The sequence below is a fragment of the Oncorhynchus gorbuscha genome, linkage group LG19, assembly GCF_021184085.1.
Source record: "Oncorhynchus gorbuscha isolate QuinsamMale2020 ecotype Even-year linkage group LG19, OgorEven_v1.0, whole genome shotgun sequence".
In the NCBI taxonomy this organism is placed as follows: domain Eukaryota; kingdom Metazoa; phylum Chordata; class Actinopteri; order Salmoniformes; family Salmonidae; genus Oncorhynchus; species Oncorhynchus gorbuscha.
Genome location: NC_060191.1, coordinates 23,701,985 through 23,723,952, shown reverse-complemented (window position 1 = coordinate 23,723,952; position 21,968 = coordinate 23,701,985). Strand labels below are relative to the sequence as shown.

Genomic DNA, 21,968 nt, shown 5'->3' with positions numbered 1-21,968 from the left:
TATAGTAGCTTTGGTCGTTATTAGTTGGAAAACATCTCATAGGATCAGAAATAGGCGTGAATGTATTAGATTGCTTCTCATCCTCGGTAACAGAAGCAAAAGTTGATATAGTATTTTCTGATTGGCTCCGATAACTCCAAAAACGGCACAACACTGTGGTTACTTCCTCCTACTCCGCTGCTGGATAGTCCAATGTGATATCAGGAGTTAACAAGACAGGGGAAGCTGCAGTTTGACTGAGCGCTAGGAAAAAACGTTCTGCTTTGCTAAGAGGAGATGAAACAGACATCTAAACTATTACTTAAAAAAATACCTGAGGTTTCAGAAAATCCACCAAAATTAGATATTTATATAAGCCTAAAGCAAAGAATAGGGAGGGAGCCGCAAGTGTATCCTAACACCCTTGTAACACCAATGTTTAGGCGACGGGTGTCAAACGTGCCAGTGTCCATTTGCGGTCCAACAATTAATTCCGTACGGCACCCAACGGCCCTTTGATCGTTCGAAAATATGTTTCTTAGTTGCTGTCGACTTTATTGCCAACGTCCCTCTTGACATTCCCAGAGGTAACCCCTACAGGCAAGAGGATTGCTTTTGACCATGGCCAACGTCATCTACTCTCAAAGAGACCGGTCTGGTACCAGCTTACTGGACATCCTCATGACCCGATGTCTCAGTCAGCGGGTCAAAAATCACATTGCAACTTTATTTAACTCTGAAAAGTATTACCATTGGGTTGACTGTAAACTCGAAGTCAATGTTCCATTGGTGCCAAGCTGCAGAACTGAATGTCCCCACAAGGACATTGAGGTTCTATTGAGGCTCCATCAAGGCTCCATTGAGGCTCCAGTTACCAAGGACACAGCGAGAGAGGGAGAGGCAATCAGAGAAAATGGCCTTCTCTTTGTTGAAGATTCAGGGAAGTGCTTTCTATGGTAATGGGATCGAGGTTAGAGGAAACGGACGCTACAGATGAAGGTCTCCTTGGAATTGGAGACGAACGACAAGCGACATCATCACCGCCCGCCAATCAGAGAGGCCGTTCAATCTCATCGGGGTTTGGAACAAGATGGCCTGACAGTGTCATGTTTTGTCATTGATTATCATGCCTTGTCCCTGTTCTTCTCCTTCTATTCGTTTCCCTCTGCTGGTCTTATTAGGTTCTTTCCCTCTTTCTATCCCTCTCTCTCCCCCTCCCTCTCTCACTCTCCCGCTCTCTCTTCTCTCTATCGTTCCGTTCCTGCTCCCAGCTGTTCCTATTCCCCTAATCAATCATTTAGTCTTCCCACACCTGTTCCCGATCCTTTTCCCTGATTAGAGTCCCTATTTCTCTCCTTGTTATTCGTTTCTGCCCTGTCGGTTCCTTGTCTAGAATTCACCGTGCTGTGTTTGTGTATCGCCCTGTCGTGTCGTGTTTTCCTCAGATGCTGCGTGGTGAGCAGGTGTCTGAGTCTGTTTGGTTCAAGTGCCTTCCCGAGGCAACCTGCTGTTCACCTGCTGTTCAAGATCGAGTCTCCAGTTTGTCCTCGTCATTTCGAGTGAGAGTTGTGTTTTTTGATTGTATTTACTTTACTGGATTAAAGACTCTGTTTTCGCCAAGTCGCTTTGGGTCCTCTTTCACCTGCATGACAGAAGGAACCGACCAAGGAATGGACCCAGCGACTTCAGACGCTCGTTACACTGCCGTCGAGATCCAAGGAGCCATGCTCGGCAGACACGAGCAGGAATTGTCTGCTGCTCGCCATGCCGTGGAGAACCTGGCCGCTCAGGTTTCCGACCTCTCTGGACAGTTCCAGAGTCTTCGTCTCGTGCCACCTGTTACTTCCTGGCCTGCCGAGCCTCCAGAACCTAGGGTTAATAACCCACCTTGCTACTCCGGGCAGCCCACTGAGTGCCGCTCCTTTCTCACGCAGTGTGAGATTGTGTTCTCTCTCCAACCCAACACATACTCTAGAGAGAGAGCTCGGGTTGCTTACGTCATTTCACTCCTTACTGGCCGGGCTCGAGAATGGGGCACAGCTATCTGGGAGGCAAGGGCTGATTGCTCTAACAAGTACCAGAACTTTAAAGAGGAGATGATTCGGGTTTTTGACCGTTCAGTTTTTGGTAGGGAGGCTTCTAGGGCCCTGGCTTCCCTATGCCAAGGTGAACGGTCCATAACGGATTATTCTATTGAGTTTCGCACTCTTGCTGCCTCTAGTGAGTGGAACGAGCCGGCGCTGCTCGCTCGTTTTCTGGAGGGACTCCACGCAGTGGTTAAGGATGAGATTCTCTCCCGGGAGGTTCCTTCAGATGTGGACTCTTTGATTGCTCTCGCCATCCGCATAGAACGACGGGTAGATCTTCGTCACCGGGCTCGTGGAAGAGAGCTCGCATCAACGGTGTTTCCCTGCTCCGCATCGCAACCATCTCCCTCCTCTGGCTCAGAGACTGAGCCCATGCAGCTGGGAGGATTCGCATCTCGACTAAGGAGAGGGAACGGAGGATCACCAACCGCCTGTGCCTCTATTGCGGAGTTGCTGGACATTTTGTTAATTCATGTCCAGTAAAAGCCAGAGCTCATCTGTAAGCGGAGGGCTACAGGTGAGCGCAACTAATCAAGTCTCTCCATCAAAATCCTGTACTACTTTGTCGGTCCATCTACGCTGGACCGGTTCGGGTGCTACATGTAGTGCCTTGATAGACTCTGGGGCTGAGGGTTGTTTCATGGACGAAGCATGGGTTCGGAAACATGACATTCCTTTCAGAGAGTTAGAGAAGCCTACGCCCATGTTCGCCTTAGATGGTAGTCATCTTCCCAGTATCAGATTTGAGACACTACCTTTAACCCTCACATTATCTGGTAACCACAGTGAGACTATTTCTTTTTTGATTTTTCGTTCACCGTTTACACCTGTTGTTTTGGGTCATCCCTGGCTAGTATGTCATAATCCTTCTATTAATTGGTCTAGTAATTCTATCCTATCCTGGAACGTTTCTTGTCATGTGAAGTGTTTAATGTCTGCCATCCCTCCCGTTTCTTCTGTCCCTACTTCTCAGGAGGAACCTGGCGATTTGACAGGAGTGCCGGAGGAATATCATGATCTGCGCACGGTCTTCAGTCGGTCCCGAGCCAACTCCCTTCCTCCTCACCGGTCGTATGATTGTAGTATTGATCTCCTTCCGGGGACCACTCCTCCTCGGGGTAGACTATACTCTCTGTCGGCTCCCGAACGTAAGGCTCTCGAGGATTATTTGTCTGTGTCTCTTGACGCCGGTACCATAGTGCCTTCTTCCTCTCCGGCCGGGGCGGGGTTCTTTTTGTTAAGAAGAAGGACGGTACTCTGCGCCCCTGCGTGGATTATCGAGGGCTGAATGACATAACGGTTAAGAATCGTTATCCGCTTCCCCTTATGTCATCAGCCTTCGAGATTCTGCAGGGAGCCAGGTGCTTTACTAAGTTGGACCTTCGTAACGCTTACCATCTCGTGCGCATCAGAGAGGGGGGACGAGTGGAAAACGGCGTTTAACACTCCGTTAGGGCATTTTGAGTACCGGGTTCTGCCGTTTGGTCTCGCCAATGCGCCAGCTGTTTTTCAGGCATTAGTTAATGATGTTCTGAGAGACATGCTGAACATCTTTGTTTTTGTCTATCTTGACGATATCCTGATTTTTTCTCCGTCACTCGAGATTCATGTTCAGCACGTTCGACGTGTTCTACAGCGCCTTTTAGAGAATTGTCTCTACGTAAAGGCTGAGAAGTGCTCTTTTCATGTCTCCTCCGTTACTTTTCTCGGTTCCGTTATTTCCGCTGAAGGCATTCAGATGGATTCCGTTAAGGTCCAAGCTGTCAGTGATTGGCCCGTTCCAAGGTCACGTGTCGAGTTGCAGCGCTTTTTAGGTTTCGCTAATTTCTATCGGCGTTTCATTCGTAATTTCGGTCAAGTTGCTGCCCTCTCACAGCTCTTACTTCTGTCAAGACGTGTTTTAAGTGGTCCGGTTCCGCCCAGGGAGCTTTTGATCTTCTAAAAGAACGTTTTACGTCCGCTCCTATCCTCGTTACTCCTGACGTCACTAGACAATTCATTGTCGAGGTTGACGCTTCAGAGGTAGGCGTGGGAGCCATTCTATCCCAGCGCTTCCAGTCTGACGATAAGGTTCATCCTTGCGCTTATTTTTCTCATCGCCTGTCGCCATCTGAGCGCAACTATGATGTGGGTAACCGTGAACTGCTCGCCATCCGCTTAGCCCTAGGCGAATGGCGACAGTGGTTGGAGGGGGCGACCGTTCCTTTTGTCGTTTGGACAGACCATAAGAACCTTGAGTACATCCGTTCTGCCAAACGACTTAATGCCCGTCAAGCTCGTTGGGCGTTGTTTTTCGCTCGTTTCGAGTTTGTGATTTCTTACCGTCCGGGTAGCAAGAACACCAAGCCTGATGCCTTATCCCGTCTGTTTAGTTCTTCTGTGGCTTCTACTGATCCCGAGGGGATTCTTCCTTATGGGCGTGTTGTCGGGTTAACTGTCTGGGGAATTGAAAGACAGGTTAAGCAAGCACTCACGCACACTGCGTCGCCGCGCGCTTGTCCTAGTAACCTCCTTTTAGTTCCTGTTTCCACTCGTCTGGCTGTTCTTCAGTGGGCTCACTCTGCCAAGTTAGCTGGTCATCCCGGTGTTCGAGGCACTCTTGCGTCTATTCGCCAGCGCTTTTGGTGGCCGACTCAGGAGCGTGACACGCGCCGTTTCGTGGCTGCTTGTTCGGACTGCGCGCAGACTAAGTCGGGTAACTCTCCTCCTGCCGGTCGTCTCAGACCGCTCCCCATTCCTTCTCGACCATGGTCTCACATCGCCCTAGACTTCATTACCGGTCTGCCTTTGTCTGCGGGGAAGACTGTGATTCTTACGGTTGTCGATAGGTTCTCTAAGGCGGCACATTTCATTCCCTCGCTAAACTTCCTTCCGCTAAGGAGACGGCACAAATCATTATCGAGAATGTATTCAGAATTCATGGCCTCCCGTTAGACGCCGTTTCAGACAGAGGCCCGCAATTCACGTCACAGTTTTGGAGGGAGTTCTGTCGTTTGATTGGTGCGTCCGTCAGTCTCTCTTCCGGGTTTCATCCCCAGTCTAACGGTCAAGCAGAGAGGGCCAATCAGACGATTGGTCGCATACTACGCAGCCTTTCTTTCAGAAACCCTGCGTCTTGGGCAGAACAGCTCCCTGGGCAGAATACGCTCACAATTCGCTTCCTTCGTCTGCTACCGGGTTATCTCCGTTTCAGAGTAGTCTGGGTTACCAGCCTCCTCTGTTCTCATCCCAGCTTGCCGAGTCCAGCGTTCCCTCCGCTCAAGCGTTTGTCCAACGTTGTGAGCGCACCTGGAGGAGGGTGAGGTCTGCACTTTGCCGTTACAGGGCACAGACTGTGAGAGCCGCCAATAAACGCAGGATTAAGAGTCCAAGGTATTGTTGCGGCCAGAGAGTGTGGCTTTCCACTCGCAACCTTCCTCTTACGACAGCTTCTCGTAAGTTGACTCCGCGGTTCATTGGTCCGTTCCGTGTCTCCCAGGTCGTCAATCCTGTCGCTGTGCGACTGCTTCTTCCGCGACATCTTCGTCGCGTCCATCCTGTCTTCCATGTCTCCTGTGTCAAGCCCTTTCTTCGCACTCCCGTTCGTCTTCCCTCCCCCCTCCCGTCCTTGTCGAGAGCGCACCTATTTACAAGGTACATAAGATCATGGACATGCGTTCTCGGGGACGGGGTCACCAATACTTAGTGGATTGGGAGGGTTACGGTCCTGAGGAGAGGAGTTGGGTTCCGTCTCGGGACGTGCTGGACCGTTCACTCATTGATGATTTCCTCCGTTGCCGCCAGGATTCCTCCTCGAGTGCGCCAGGAGGCGCTCGGTGAGTGGGGGTACTGTCATGTTTTGTCATTGATTATCATGCCTTGTCCCTGTTCTTCTCCTTCTATTCGTTTCCCTCTGCTGGTCTTATTAGGTTCTTTCCCTCTTTCTATCCCTCTCTCTCCCCCTCCCTCTCTCACTCTCCCGCTCTCTCTTCTCTCTATCGTTCCGTTCCTGCTCCCAGCTGTTCCTATTCCCCTAATCAATCATTTAGTCTTCCCACACCTGTTCCCGATCCTTTTCCCTGATTAGAGTCCCTATTTCTCTCCTTGTTATTCGTTTCTGCCCTGTCGGTTCCTTGTCTAGAATTCACCGTGCTGTGTTTGTGTATCGCCCTGTCGTGTCGTGTTTTCCTCAGATGCTGCGTGGTGAGCAGGTGTCTGAGTCTGTTTGGTTCAAGTGCCTTCCCGAGGCAACCTGCTGTTCACCTGCTGTTCAAGATCGAGTCTCCAGTTTGTCCTCGTCATTTCGAGTGAGAGTTGTGTTTTTTGATTGTATTTACTTTACTGGATTAAAGACTCTGTTTTCGCCAAGTCGCTTTTGGGTCCTCTTTCACCTGCATGACAGACAGTGGCGTGTGAGAGCGAACTCAGATACTCAGGTACTGTGATGAATCCACGGCATGCAGTGGACCTCTTTCAGATGTGTACTCACACACAAGGGTTCTTCATAACCCAGCCAAGAGTGGCAGTCGTTAAGTGTCATTTTAAGACAAACTCCATCAATCCCTAGATTAGACAAAGGGAGATGTGACTGGAAGTCACGATGAGCGGATGATTCAGACAGACAGGACGTGGGAAACTGTGATACATGACAGCCAGTGGCATGGAGAGATAATTGGTGGGTGTACATAATGGCAAACAGCATGCCTTATCCTCGGCCACACAACATCCTGTTTTTCAATAGGCTGCAACTAGAGTGGGCCCCATGTCAACAAATCAAATCCAAATTAAATCAAACTTTATTTGCCACCTGCGCCGAATAAAACAAGTGTAGACTTTACCGTGAAATGCTTACTTACAAACCCTTAACCAACAGTGTAGACTTTACCGTGAAATGCTTACTTACAAACCCTTAACCAACAGTGTAGACTTTACCGTGAAATGCTTACTTACAAACCCTTAACCAACAGTGCCATTCAGGAAGAAAAGGTTTTCCAAGTAGGCTAAAATAAAAGTAATAATAAAAAGTAACACAATAAGAATAAAAAATAACGAGGCTATATACAGGGAGCACCTGTACCGAGTCAGTGTGCGTGGGGTACAGGCTAGTTGAGGTAATCTGTACATGTAGGTGGGGGCGAAGTGACAAACAAGGTAACAAACAAAACAAGGTTACAAACAAACAGCGAGTAGCAGCAGTGTACAATGGGGGGGAGGGGGTGTCAATGTAAATTGTCCAGTGGCGATTTTTCTGAATAGTTCGGCAGTCTAATGTCTTGGGGGTAGAAGCTGTTGAGGAGCCTTTTGGTCCTAGACTTGGCACTCTGGTACCGCTTGCTGTGTGGTAGCAGAGAAAACAGTCTATAACTTGGGTGACTGGAGTTTCAGACAATTGTATGGGTTTTCCTCTGACACCACCTATTATATAGGTCCTGGGTGGCAGGAAGCTTGGCCCCAGTGATGTGTTGGGCCGTTCACACTATCTACTGTAGTGCCTTATGGTCAGATGCCGAGCAGTTGCCATACCAGGCGGTGATGCAACCGGTCAGGATGCTCTCGATGGTGCAGCTGTAGAACCTTTTGAGGGTCTGGGGACCCATGCCAAATCTTTTCAGTCTCCTGATGGGGAAAAAGGTTTTGTTGTGCCCTCTTCACGACTGTCTTGGTATGTTTGGACCATCATTGGTAATGTGGACACCAAAGAACTCGACCCGATCCACTACAGCCCCGTCTATGTTAATGGGGGCCTGTTCAGCCCGCCTTTTCCTGTAGTTCACGATCAGCACCTTTGTCTTGCTTACATTGAGGGAGACCTCCTCCCTATAGGCCGTCTCATCGTTGTAGGTGATCAGGCCTACCACTATTGTGTCGTCAGCAAACTTAATGATGGTGTTGGAGTTGTGTTTGGCCACGCAGTTGTGGGAAAACAGGGAATACAGGAGGGGACAAAGTACACACCCCTGAGGAGCCCCAGTGTTAAGGATCAGCATGTCAGACGTATTGTTGCCTACTCTTACCACCTGGGGGCGGCCCGTCAGGAAGTCCAGATGCAGAGGGAGGTGTTTAGTCCCAGAGTCCTTAGCTTAGTGATAAGCTTCGTGGGTACTATTTTGTTGAATGCTGAGCTGTAGTCGATGAACAGCATTTTCACATACAGTTGAAGTCGGAAGTTTACATACACTTAGGTTGGAGTCATTAAAACTCGTTTTTCAAACACTCCACAAATGTCTTGTTAACAAACTATAGTTTGGCAAGTTGGTTAGGACCTCTACTTTCTGCATGACACAAGTCATTTTTCCAACAATTGTTTACAGACAGATTATTTCACTTATAATTCACTGTATCACAATTATAGTGGGTCAGAAGTTTACATACACTAACATGACTGCCTTTAAACCGCTTGGAAAATACCAGAAAATTATGTAATGGCTTTAGAAGATTCTGATAGGCTACTTGACATAATTTGTGTCAATTGGAGGTGTACCTGTGGATGTATTTCAAGGCCTACATTCAATCTCAGTGCCTCTCTGCTTGACATCATGGGAAAATGAAAATAAATCAGCCTAGACCTCAGAAGAGGTTGTAGGCCTCCACAAGTCTGGTTCATCCTTGGGAGCAATTTCCAAATACCTGAAGGTACTACGTTCATCTGTACAAACAATAGTACGCAAGTATAAACACCATGGAACCACGCAGCCATCATACCGCTCAGGAAGGAGATGCGTTCTATATAATAATATAAATAATATATGCCATTTAGCAGACGCTTTTATCCAAAGCGACTTACAGTCATGTGTGCATTCTGTCGCCTAGAGATGAACGTACTTTGCTGAGAAAAGTGCAAATCAATCCCAGAACAACAGCAAAGCACCTTGTGAACATGCTGGAGGAAACAGGTACAAAAGTATCTATATCCACAGTAAAACGAGTCCTAATTGACATAACCTGAAAGGCCACTCAGAAAGGGAATAAGCCACTGCTCCAAAACGGCCACAAAAAAGCCAGACTACTTTTTAAAATATTTTTATTTATTTCACCTTTATTTAACCAGGTAGGCTAGTTGAGAACAAGTTCTCATTTGCAACTGCGACCTGGCCAAGATAAAGCATAGCAGTGTGAACAGACAACACAGAGTTACACATGGAGTAAACAATTAACAAGTCAATAACACAGTAGAAAAAAGGGGGAGTCTATATACAATGGGTGCAAAAGGCATGAGGTAGGCGAATAATTACAATTTTGCAGATTAGCACTGGAGTGATAAATGATCAGATGGTCATGTACAGGTAGAGATATTGGTGTGCAAAAGAGCAGAAAAGTAAATAAATAAAAACAGTATAAAAACAGTATGGGAATGAGGTAGGTGAAAATGGGTGGGCTATTTACCAATAGACTATGTACAGCAGCAGCGATCGGTTAGCTGCTCAGATAGCTGATGTTTGAAGTTGGTGAGGGAGATAAAAGTCTCCAACTACAGCAATTTTTGCAGTTCGTTCCAGTCACAGGCAGCAGAGTACTGGAACGAAAGGCGGCCAAATGAGGTGTTGGCTTTAGGGATGATCAGTGAGATACACCTGCTGGAGCGCGTGCTACGGATGGGTGTTGCCATCGTGACCAGTGAACTGAGATAAGGCGGAGATTTACCTAGCATGGACTTGTAGATGACCTGGAGCCAGTGGGTCTGGCGACGAATATGTAGCGAGGGCCAGCCGACTAGAGCATACAAGTCGCAGTGGTGGGTGGTATAAGGTGCTTTAGTGACCAAACGGATGGCACTGTGATAGACTGCATCCAGTTTGCCGAGTAGAGTGTTGGAAGCCATTTTGTAGATGACATCGCCAAAGTCGAGGATCGGTAGGATAGTCAGTTTTACTATGGTTTGCAACTGCACATGGGGACAAAGATCATACATTTGGGGGAAATGTCCTCTGGTCTGATGAAACATAAATAGAACTGTTTGGCCATAAGGGCCATCGTTATGTTGGAGGAAAAAGGGGGAGGCTTGCAAGCTGAAGAACACCATCCCAACCGTGAAGCATGGGGGTGGCAGATCATATTGTGGGGGTGCTTTGCTGCAGGAGGGACTGGTGCACTTCATAAAATAGATGGCATCATGAGGCAAGAAAATTGTGTGGATATATTAAAGCAACATCTCAAGACATCAGTCAGGAAGTTAAATCTTGGTCGCAAATGGGTCTTCCAAATGGACAATGACCCCAATAATACTTCCAAAGTTGTGGCAAAATGACTTAAGGACAACAAAGTCAAGGTATTTGAGTGTCCATTACAAAGTCGTGACCTCAATCCTACAGAAAATGTGTGGAGCGAACTGAAAAAGCACGTGTGAGCAAGGAGGCTTACAAACCTGACTCAGTTACACCAGCTCTGCCAGGAGGAACGGGCCAGAATTCACCCAACTTATTGTGGGAAGCTTGTGGAAGGCTACTGGAAACGTTTGACGCAAGTTAAACAATTTAAAGGCAATTCTACCAAATACTAATTATTTTATGTAAACTTGTGACCCACTGGAAATGTGATGAAAGACATTCTTAAAATAAAGTGACCCAAGACAGGGAATTTTTACTATAATTAAAATATCAGGAATTGTGAAAAGCTGAGTTTAAAAGTATTTGGCTAAGGTGTATGTAAACGTCCGACTTCAACCGTAGGTGTTCCTTTTGTCCAGGTGAGAAAGGGCAGTGTGGAGTGCGATTGAGATTGTCAACTGTGGATCTGTTGGGGCAGTATGCAAAATGGAGTGGGTCTAGTGTGTCCAGGAGAATGCTGTTGATGTGAGCCATGACATGCCTTTCAAAGCACTTCATGGCTACCAACGTGTGTGCCACAGGGTGGTAATAATTTAGGCAGTCTGCTTTAGGTGGTCTGCTTGAAACATGCAGGTATTACAGACTCAGTCAGGGAGAGGTTGAAAATGTCAGTGAAGACACTTGACAGTTGGTCCGCGCATGCTTTAAGTATACGTCCTGGTAATCCCTCTGGACCAGCCTCTTTGTGAATGTTGACCTGTTTAAAGGTTTTGTTCACATCGGGTACCGAGAGCGTTGTCACACAGTCATCCAGAACAGCTGGTGCACTTGTGCATGAGTCAGTGTTACTTCCCTCGAAGCGAGCATAAATGGCATTTAGCTCGTCTGGTAGGCTCGCGTCGCTGGGCAGCTCGGGTCTGGGTTTCCCTTTGTAGTCCTTAATTGTTTTCAAGCCCTGTCACATCCGACGAGCGTCAGAGCCGGTGAAGTAGAATTCTATCTTAATCCTGTATTGACACTTTGCTTGTTTGATGGTTTGTCTGAGCGCATAGCGGGATTTCTTATAAGCGTCCATATTGGTCTCCCGCTCCTTGAAAGCGGCAGCTCTAGCCTTTAGCTCGATGTGGATGTTGCCTGTAATCCATGGCTTCTGGTTGGGTTATGTACTAACGGTCACTGTGGGGACGACGTCATCGATGCACTTATTGATGAAGCCGATGACTGATGTGGTGTATTCTTTAATGCCATTGGATGAATCCCTGAACATACTGTATTCCAGTCTGTGCTAGCAAAACAGTCCTGTAGTGTAGCATCCACGTCATCTGACCATCAACAGACTATACTCTGATGCCTTTCTATGAGACACAGATATAGCACACCATAGCAAAAGGTTTTGCAAATGACAACAGAAGTCAGCCTTTGGTATTGGACGAGTCCATGTAGTCCCTCCCTGTTTCAGTCCGTTTGGTGCCTATTGAATACTACCCTGGAGACTGGTAGAGGGAGGGGCTGTTTAACTGGCACTCAGCAGGGTAGGGAACAAGGAAGCAGTAATGTCACCCAGGCATGTCTGTCACAGTGAGACCATGGGGAGAGCTCTAAGCCCTCCCTGTCTGTCACTAGCCTGTCCCCAGCCCCTCAGTGGTGGTGATGGTGCCCTCCATCCCCCTGCCCCCTCTGCCCAATACAATGGTCCTCATCCACAGTGTGCATCTGTGACCCCCAACAATAACAAAGAGTGACCCTGTTCTCTCCAATGAAAAGACTCTGTCCATAAGTGTGTAACCCCCTCCCTTCTCCATCCCAGAATCCTTTGCTCTAATAACTAGGTTGTCATTCACCCTATTGGGTGTCAGCTCTGCTTTGAGACTTTGAGGCCTCCCCTATTGCTGTATTGCTTTTTTTGAGGGGTACGCTATCGTTCCCCCAAGCTGCCCAAAAACAATGTCTCTCTTTGTTTTTCTTTGGGGTTCTTCATCTATGGGGCGCTGGGCAGGGAGGGGGGGGGGGTTAGGATTCTGTCTCAGACTTGGACAAAACAAACGGCAGACTTATTCATTCATACCTCATACCACCCAGTAATGTCTTTATAGTGAAGCACAAAGAATGTGATAGTGCTTTACAGAAGACAGACTAAGGCTCATGGTGCTATTACCTTCTCTTCTTGCTCAGGGCACAGATCACTACTCTCATGTTTACTCTTTTCTCCAAAATATGACTTCAACCGCCCCCACCTCCTTCATCATCCCCTCCTCTCCCTCTCTCTATTTATCTCTCTAGGTGGGAGACACTGTCTTATACCATTGCAACGATTCCCATACTACAGCATCTCTCTCTCTCTCTCTCTCTGCTATGTGGATGCCTCTTTCTGAGATAGATATAGACTGTCAACTTTATTATGCATTTACACATGTTGTTAACGCATAATTTGCGCTACGGGTGGAAAGGGGAATGACAGAGAGCTCATACACACACACACATGCATGCACGCCGCATACACACACACACACAAACCCATACATCATACTAACGAGATATATTTGTGTACAGGTACAAAGTCCTAACATACACCGGGTGCACTGCACCCACTGACACACCTTAACCAAAGGATGTACACACGTACACTCTTATGCGCTCACACAAAGACACTCTAAAAAATGACTCAGGTGATCCCATTTGACAGACAGACGCAATCACATTTGCAATGAGATATGATCCTCTAAGAAAAACAAGGCCCCGGAAAAAAGGAAAACAAAAGACAGTCAGCCTGCATTATGAAAGATGAAACAATAAATCAGAGCTAATCATCAGACACCCTAATTACACTTGAAGTGCGTCCCAAATGGCACCCTATTCCCTACCTGGTGCACTAGTTTCAACTAGAACCCTATGGGCCCTGGTCAACCGTAGCAAGCTATGTAGAGAATAGGGTGCCATTTGGGACACACACGTGGAAATGTAGCATTACTGAGTACCTAGCCTGGCTAAGACTAAGACCTATCCGGCCACAAAGACAAAGCGAATCAGCATTCGTTCCCTGCTCTTCCTACACAAGGCTTCTTCGCCTCGCCGGCGTCCTCGTCTAGCGGAGCGTGATATCCCCGTGCGCCTCAACAAGCAAATAGGCCACCAGCCTACTGTGGTAATTGGGGAAAGAGATGCGTCAGATTGTGGGGAGCACACCCGGCCCGGGTGGCGCCACAATGTAATCAGATGGAGTCTCCATATAGTCCTATGTCTCCATTGTAGATGCATAGACAGTCGTTAGACTCGTCACTCATGTCTACTTTTCACTAGCATGCCTGGTGTTTCTCTTCACTATAGCTTAAGGGGTGAGCTTACATATCTGAGCCACATTAAAGACTCCGTATCCCCCTACGGGTATCAGTCAAGCTTTCTGGGTATCTGGTGGAAATAGCATAACTGACATCTGGCAGCCAGACCACTTAACGTGAGTGTTATGACGTGATGCGATTGCTGAACAATCCCATCCCCAGTCGGAGTACATGGGTAGAATTAGTAGCAAAACTACTGTAGCCCTCTATGGATCGTCCAGGGCGTTGCAAGCATTAGTTCAATTCAAAATATATCATCATAGTTTTGTGGTCTGAAAGGTCATTGAAAACCTGCACCGATGTTCGTCATTTGCATTGTAGATGCACTCGGCAAACTTGGATCTTCAGGAGTTACAACGAGCTATGTGATGGGGTGGGAAATTATAGACACCTAATATTTCTTACAACTGTTACTATCTAAGAACTAATTCACAGCTGTAGTAATTCATGAGCTGCACATAAATCTCCTGCTGAACTCAAGTGTCCTCTGAGGATTCCAATATCCCCACAGCAACAGGAGCGGGTCTATATCCCAGCGTAGTAATCCATCGTGGGGGCGCTACCTCATTAAAATAAATCCAGAGAATGAGAAACACAGCCCCCCCCCCCCCCTCGCCAACAGCCAAATGTCATCCCAGCAATGTCATCCCTTGGTAGAACACAAACCAAAAACGCCCAGTGCTCACCACCACTCTCACTCCTGCATGGCTTGATTAATCCATTAGGAATTTGTCATTGTTGCCCTCTGTGGCATTTCCAGCCCGCGACCAGTCAGCCACAGCGTACCACTCTAGTGAAAAGAATGAACCAAGACCAGACAATCCTATTGAATTAGGGCTGACCCCATTTAGTTAACTGGTCGATTGTTTGGTCGATATGCTGTTGGTCGACCGAGATTTCTTTAGTCGAGCAGTAGCAAAAAAAATAATGTTTTTTTCACGGCGCACAAGACACCTGCCTGATTCGCGCCTGTTTGACTGGACTAATCCATTGTGGAGGCCGTGGGGATGGCACAGTCCATCACTCTAAGACGTACTACTGTACTACTGAAATTGTATACGGTTAAGGATAATGGAGCAACACTAACACAAATAATATGATTGTATAACAAATGCGTGTTTGATAGTGGTCGCTGTCCGCGGTTCTGAAACATCAGTGTGCTGTTGAATTGGCGCCTTTTCCTAGACCATGTTGCTATGTGCATAATAGCAAAGTTAACCAGCAAATTGGTGTTAAGAACAGTGTGGCGGAGGCAGCAGAGGAGTTAGGAGATGAGAAAACAGCCCTTGCCTTAATTGCCTAAGAAAAGTGAGAGAGAAAACCCCAACTTAATTAGGTCTATAATCAATAGCCTAACTGTTGAACGTGCCTGGCTTTATAAATCATCCATATATATCTAAAGAAATAAAACAGCTCCTGCTACTGTTGCCTGTTTGAGTGTTTGTTTAATAGCCTACTGATTCTGTGAGTGCCAAGCCTCAGCAAATCACAACATGTCGGATAAACAATTTCACAAATTCTGCATTTTTTAAATTTATTTTTATTTTACCAATTTAACTAGGCAAGTCAGTTAAGAACAAATTATTACTTTCAATGACGGCCTAGGAACAGTGGGTTAACTGCCTGTTCAGGGGCAGAACGACAGATTTGTACCTTGTCAGCTCGGGGATTTGAACTTGCAACCTTCTGGTTACTGGCCCAACGCTCTCACCACTAGGCTACCCTTTGCAGTGCTGTAATAAAGGCTTTACACAACAGCCTCTCTGGTATTACTAATAATTGATTTAGTGTAGTTTACACTATTCATAATAATAACGCTCATTTTTCTTGATCTCCTTATTGTTATTATTACTATTAGTATTATTATGATCATCATTATAATAATAAGTAATAATGTAATTAACACTAGTAGACTTAATATAGCAGCCTGGTATAACTACCATCGAGCTGTAGGCCTAAGAGCGCATCCTGTTTAGTCTGAATACCGAGTGGCACAGCAGTCTAAGGCACTGAATATTAGTGCTAGAGGTGCCACTACAGACCCTGGTTCAGTACTGGGCTGTATCATAAAAAGGCCATGATCGGGAGTCCCACAGGGCGGTGCACAAATGGCCCAGCGCCATCCGGATTAGGGGAGGGTTTGGCCGTCATTGTAAAATAAGAATTTGTTCTTAACTGACTTGCCTAGTTAAATAAATAAAATAAATACCGGAACTTACTTAGGCCTGTATTTCAATACATAGGCTTCTGTATCAATCTATCATTCATTAGTTCATGTCATCACACAGCATACAAGTAATTCATGATTTGAAATGCAATGAAGCATTTGAGTTTAAAAAAATAACAAAGAGCCCCTGAATAATAAGCTTAAACAAAAATAAACCGTTCCATTTCGGAAATTGCATTCACAAATGAATGAAACTGCTTTCTTCATTGCTGTAATAAAGTCTTTACAAAAAAAAATACAAAGAAAATATATTACAACAGACTCCCTGGTACGCCTATAATTTATTTAGAGTTGTTTACATTGTTCCAAATGGTTATTAAAATGATATTGTCATCAAACAGCACCTGTTTGGCACACATAATATGCCGACGTGAGCTAAACCTTCCGACGAACCATCAAACAGACAAAGCGTCAATACAGGATCAAGTTCTAATCAAAATACACCATCTCTGACGCCCGTCAGATGTGGCAGGGCTTGCAAACGATCACGGATTACAAAGGGAAACCCAGCCGCGGGCTCCCCAGTAACATGAGCCTACCAGACGAGCTAAATTCCTTCTATGCTCGCTTCGACGCAAACACTGAAATATGCATGAGAGCACCAGCTGTCCCGGATAACTGTGTGATCACGCTCTCCATAGCCGACGTGAGTAAGACCTTTAAAGAGGTTAATATTCAGAAGGATTACCAGGATGTGTAATCAAGAGCATGCCCTGACCAGCTGGCAAGTGTCTTCACTGACATGTTCAAACTCTCTCTGACCCAGTCTGTAATACCTACATGTTTCAAGTAGACTACCATAGTCCCTGTCTAAATTGCCATAGCACTCCCATCTGTAGCCATGAAATGCTTTGAAAGGCGGGTCATTACTTACATCAACACCATCATTCCAGAAACCCTCGACCCACACCAATTCGCATACCGTCTCAATAGATCCACAAATGATGCAAATCTCTATTCTACTCCACTCTGCCCACACTACAGGCTGATCCAACTTTGATGTAAAGTCCTTAAAACAAGTCAAAATGAGGGTCAGTAGTGTGTGTGGCCTCCACGTGCCTGTATGACCTCCCTACAACGCCTGGGCATGCTCCTGGTGAGGTGGTGAATGGTCTCCTGAGGGATCTCCTCCCAGACCTGGACTAAAGTATCTGCCAACTCCTGGACAGTCTGTGGTGCATGGAGCGAGACATGATGTCCCAGATGTGCTCAATTGGATTCAGGTCTGGGGAACGGGCAGGCCAGTCCATAGCATCAATGCCTTCCTCTTGCAGGAACTTCTGACACACTCCAGCCACATGAGGTCTAGCATTGTCTTGCATTAGGAGGAACCCAGGGCCAACCGCACCAGCATATGGTCTCACAAGGGGTCTGAGGATCTCATCTCGGTACCTAATGGCAGTCAGGCTACCTCTGGCGAGCACATGGAGGGCTGTGCGGCCCCCCAAAGAAATGCCACCCCACACCATGACTGACCCACTGCCAAACGGTTCATGCTGGAGGATGTTGCAGGCAGCAGAACGTTCTCCACGGCGTCTCCAGACTCTGTCACGTCTGTCACATGTGCTCAATGTGAACCTGCTTTCATCTGTGAAGAGCACAGGGCGCCAGTGGCGAATTTGGTGTTCTCTGGCAAATGCCAAACGTCCTGCACGGTGTTGGGCTGTAAGCACAACCCCCACATGTGCACGTCGGGCCCTCATACCACCCTCATGGAGTCTGTTTCTGACCGTTTGACCAGACACATGCACATTTGTGGCCTGCTGGAGGTCATTTTGCAGGGCTCTGGCAGTGCTCCTCCTGCTCCTCCTTGCACAAAGGCGGAGGTAGCGGTCTTGCTGCTGGGTTGTTGCCCTCCTACGTCCTCCTCCACGTCTCCTGATGTACTGGCCTGTCTCCTGGTAGCGCCTCCATGCTCTGGACACTACGCTGACAGACACAGCAAACCTTCTTGCCACAGCTCGCATTGATGTGCCATCCTGGATGAGCTGCACTACCTGAGCCTTGTGTGGGTTGTAGACTCCGTCTCATGCTACCACTAGAGTGAAAGCACCACCAGCATTCAAAAGTGACCAAAACATCAGCCAGGAAGCATAGGAACTGAGAAGTGGTCTGTGGTCACCACCTGCAGAACCACTCCTTTACTATGGGTGTCTTGCTAATTGCCTATAATTTCCACCTGTTGTCTATTCCATTTGCACAACAGCATGTGAAATGTATTGTCAATCAGTGTTGCATCCTAAATGGACAGTTTGATTTCACAGAAGTGTGATTGACTTGGAGTTACATTGTGTTGTTTAAGTGTTCCCTTGATTTTTTTTATATCGGCGTTGAAAAATCATAGTCGGTCGACCTCTAGTGCATATGGTCCAGTACATCACTGGGGCCGAGCTCCCTGCCATCCAGGACCTCTATAGCAGGTGGTGTCAAAGTGAAGACCTAAAAACTCTCAAAGACTCCAGCCACCCAAGACATAGACTGTTATCTCTGTTACCTCACGGCAAGCGAACAGCTTCTACTCCCCAAGCCATAAGACTGCTAAACAGTTCATCAAATGGCTACTGGAATATCTGCATTGACACGCTTTTTAAAATGTGTTTTTACACTGAGTCTCTTGCACTGGCTCCATGCACACTCACTGGATTCTACACACTCACTGGATTCTACACACTCACTGGATTCTACACACTCACATATACTACACTGACACTCCAACACACACATACTACTTAAGCTCACACACACATGCTCATTGACACCACACACACACACTCACACACTTTCACAGTCTTCACATACACTACTGCTACTCTGTTAATTATCCATCTTCAATGCCTCGTCACTTTTACCCCTACCTGCATGTACATAGTTACATATTATTACCTCAATTACTGTACCTAAACTACCTCGTACCCCTGCACATTGACTCGGTACCTGTCACTGTTTTATAGCCTCGCTGTTGTTATTTTATTGTGTTACCAGTTCAATTTTTTACATTTTGTACATTTTTCTGACTTTTTAACTCTGCATTGTTGGTTAAGGGTTCGCAAGTAAGCATTTCACGGTAAAGTCCAACACCTGTTGTACTCGGCGCATTATTTCATTTCGTCTAGCTGAATGTATCTCCTTCCCTCAGGCTTACACATACAGTTATGTTCTCCAAAGCTAGGCTAGCCCTGTTAACTCTTTTTCAGAGCCTCATTCTCAAACGAGCAAAGCTATAGGCTTCCCTACTGTAGCTATCCCCTTCCCTCAGCCTATAGAGGCTAGTCTTGAGTCCTGCTCTCTAAAGCTAGGCTAGCCCTGTTAGCATCCCTCCTTAGTTCCAGTGGGAAGCTGAGCTCAACGCAGGGATCAGAGGGATTAGCTCAGCCCCGGGACAGCTGTCCCACCCACGTCCCGCTTCCCTGGGTGAATAATTGCCGTGCGTGACCCCCCCCCCCCCCCCCTGCCACCTGCCTGCAGGCAATATCTGCTCCCATGCCTGCCTCCGGGGAATCATGACATGAGTAACATTATCTTTCTGAGGGTTTTACTTCTGCAAGAGCATTGGTGGCACAGTCAGCTGGAATGACACTCAGAGGGTATAATGTTTACAGCGATGTAGTAGGAGAATAAGGTGTAAAATGCTACCAATAGGTAACCCAAAATCTCAAGATGTTCCTCTATTGTAGGCTATTTCTGTCTTGTTGCTTCGGCACATCCACGACCTTGCACACATAAGTAGACCTACATGTTACAACAACACCAAATACTAACATTCCCCACCGCACGCAACACACAAACATTCCCTCCAGCCTGCAGGCAAAGAAAATGCTATTTGGCGGCCCAGTGCAGGTCCGAGGCAGGGGACTGGGCTGGGGGCATGTCTGCCTGTGGTTGGACACCACAGGGGCTGTTCGTCATGTTTAAATGGTACTGAGGGAAGCAGGGTAATATGTCTACCCCCCCCCCCCCACCCCCACCACCTCCAAGTAAATAACCGGAGTGTCAGCAGCTGACCCGAACCTAAATTGCCTTATTGATCCCAGGGCGCTTTTCCTGCTTGTTGTTTGTTCAGGTCTTGCTAAAGATCTACACATTTGAACACTCCCGAGGTCCAATATAAAGGAGAGTAAATGTGGGGGAAAACAGATGGGAGGTGTGCTAGAGTGATGAAGAGTTTAAAAACATTGGGGATGGAAAGGTTAGACGTCAGACGGACCTGCTTTATCATTTGGTGGGGACGTTCAGGAAACAGCTTTTTCCCTGCAATAATTCAGCTGAAGTGGTGTACATTTTGGGGGAAATTAAGGCTACAGGACAAAGAAGGTAAGGAGAGTACAAATTCCTCTATTGGACAAAGACTAAAACAAATACACACACACACACACACACACACACACACACACACACACACACACACACACACACACACACACACACACACACACACACACACACACACACACACACACACACACACACACACACACACACACACACATGCTGTATTTATCTATAATCTGAAGGGGCCCCCGGGGGGAGACTGTGTTTCAGACACAAGAGGCAGAGCGAGGCAGAGCGAATAAGGCCCGTCAGCCTCCCAGCATGCTCAGCCCCAGAGTATGACTCCTACCACCTCTGAAGGGGGCGGCATCAGACAGACACACACCTCCCGCTAGATGCATTTGTTTGCCCCCCTCTTTCCCCCCCGCCCCATGCACTTCACTTAAAAATGCTTCACTTCTGGCATTCAGAATACCAAGACTCTTGTCTACACTCTGACAGCTCTGCTGTAAGAGGGAAGGAAAAAAAGGTTGGCTGCTCTGAAATGCACCCTTTCAATAAACGCCCAAACGTCCCCCTTTTAGCTCTAAATGTTTCGGGGGAAGTCAGAACGGTGTACATTTCATGCCTTTCAACTCGCGGCAGCTAGTGAACAAAGGTGCTCATTGGAATGTTGGGGATAATGGACCTGGAGTTTTGAGTGTTTCGCAGCTCTCCGAGGGTACAGAGCAAGAGTGTTGATTGTAACAACAGCATCATAGAGGAGGTTGGAAGAAAGGAGGAGGAGGAGGAGAGGGGAAGGTGGCTTCATACTGGAGGATTGTGCAGGGAAAGAGCAGTGACTTACACCTCGCCCCTGGCAAAGGAAACAAGAATGCGAGCTGAGCAGGGCCAGGAGTCATACATCTCTATTGTTTTCCTTCCCAGTTTCCAGAGGCATCCCAATAAAAGAGCCTGGTTGCCTCGGTTGAAGGGGTGGGAGTCAAGAGAGGAGCTGAGAGCACATTTTCCAAGGGCCAAGAGGGGCCAAAAGGGAGCCCTCCACAGGAGGCGTCAATAACAAGGCAGTCGGGTCAGGCCACAGATTGCCAGGATGTTGTGGCTCTGGTTCCTGTGGCTCCGCTTATATGTTTGCGTGGCTGAGCGCCAAATGAACTCTCACCCTGATGCGCCTGAGCCGGGGCCTGCAGATGGATGACAGTGAGAAACCACAGGCCACAGGGCTGAGTCCTGATAATGATAACCTCTCTGCTCTATAGAAACACAGCTGAGCCAGCTTCCTGTTTCCTGTTTGAAGCACAGGAAATAGAGAGTGACACCTCATCAAAACAGACAACCCTGAAAAACAAGGTTTGGCTCTTTTTGGGTCTTTTGAAAAACCCTCCTTTCAGCAATTTGCTGAAGAGTAGCTAAGACTCTTATCTGTCACACAGGGCTAGTTTGAGTCTTCATAGCCTAGCCAAGCTCATTGATGTCTCTATAGCTTATGGAAATTAGCTAGCGACACCTATTGAAAATTACAGTAGGAGATGAGATCTGAGAGAGGACACAGCGGGATGTAAATCCGCTCTCGCCACACTACTAATTACACATATTCCACAGCAGTGCCTGGAGGTGAGGCGAAGGGAGAGAAAGACTGGGAAAACCGCTTCCCCTTAATCATGAGCCATGCACTGCTTAATGTATTCCAAAAGCTTTGGTATGAGGTGTGTGGAGTGGTGGGGGAGAGTGTGTGTGTGTGTGTGTGTGTGTGTGTGTGTGTGTGTGTGTGTGTGTGTGTGTGTGTGTGTGTGTGTGTGTGTGTGTGTGTGTGTGTGTGTGTGTGTGT

The 21,968-nt window shown here is 47.2% G+C and overlaps 1 protein-coding gene across 2 annotated transcripts in view; it reads right to left on the bottom strand.

Annotated features, from left to right (window-relative positions):
* Positions 1–21,968, bottom strand: part of LOC124005398 (mannosyl-oligosaccharide 1,2-alpha-mannosidase IA) — a 237,971-nt gene that overhangs the window by 189,917 nt on the left and 26,086 nt on the right. The gene's annotated exons all lie outside the window — the stretch shown is intronic.